Source organism: Lipotes vexillifer, unplaced genomic scaffold (genome assembly GCF_000442215.2).
Source record: "Lipotes vexillifer unplaced genomic scaffold, Lipotes_vexillifer_v1.1 scaffold1094, whole genome shotgun sequence".
Taxonomy (NCBI): domain Eukaryota; kingdom Metazoa; phylum Chordata; class Mammalia; order Artiodactyla; family Lipotidae; genus Lipotes; species Lipotes vexillifer.
This window is the reverse complement of record NW_006792775.1, coordinates 1382579-1383509: the sequence shown is the minus strand read 5'-3', so window position 1 is coordinate 1383509 and position 931 is coordinate 1382579. Positions and strand designations below refer to the sequence as shown.

At 68.7% G+C, this 931-nt stretch overlaps 1 protein-coding gene across 1 annotated transcript in view; it reads right to left on the bottom strand.

Annotated features, from left to right (window-relative positions):
* TNNI2 (troponin I2, fast skeletal type) overlaps positions 1 to 931 on the bottom strand; it is a 24150-nt gene that overhangs the window by 1618 nt on the left and 21601 nt on the right. The gene's annotated exons all lie outside the window — the stretch shown is intronic.

Sequence of the window (931 nt, the reverse complement as noted above, 5' to 3'; positions counted from 1 at the left end):
TGGCCTGGTGGGGAAATGCGGAGACCCTCGCCCAGTGGGGAGTGGGGTGGGCAGCAGGGGCACCGGGCTTGGGGGGCTACACTTACTCGCCCATCTTGAGGTCCTGGGCTTAGAGTCTGTGAGAGGGAAAGGAGAGGGGTGTTAGGGCCACGGCCCAGGACCCCAGCTCTGGGGGTACAGCACCCTGCCCTGCACACTAACCCCCCGCAGCCCCGCCCAACCCCCACCTCCCTGGGGGACACTTCTTGGAATTCCCCGGGGGAGGGGCGGAGTAAGAGGAAAGTGTTGCCAAAACGTCCCAGGCGGGCCTGGAGTCGCTGCAGCTGTCCCCGAGGGAGGGGCGGTCCGGCCATCGCAGGTGCCGCGCGGGAGCAACCAGTTATTTTTAGCTCTGCTCTTTCAGCTTCTGCCCCAAGTGCATATAAGAAACGACCCGCCAGTTGGGCCTGGGGTCCCTCAATCCGTAAAACCCCCTTCCCGTGTCCCAGAGGTGAGGCCTGGCCGTCGGGTTGCCGCCCGGGGCCCCTTCGCCACCCCAGCCTGCCTCCGGATGCATCTCCCTCTCGCCCCCTGCTCCGTGGAAGACCCCCAGAGAGGCTGCTGGCGGCGGCCCTGGCCCCCAGGCCCCGGCCCCAGGAAGTCTGCCTGCAAGCGAGCTCCAGCAGTGCCTGCCCCGGCCTCCGGGCCGGCCTCACCTCGCGTCCGGGCAGCAGCGCTGGGAGTGGGGTCAGGCCGGCAGTGGCGAGTTGGGCTGGTGGGCCCAGGGGGAGGGGTATAAATGGCCTCCCCCAGGCTGGGCCCCTGCTCAGAAAGGGCATGGAGCCCTCCTCAGACCAATGGGGGCACAGGGACCTCCCCACCTGCCCAGGCTGCCTGGCCCGGCCCAGCCTCGTGCTGCCATCCAGGCCAAGAAGTCTTGGTTGGCGGGGGG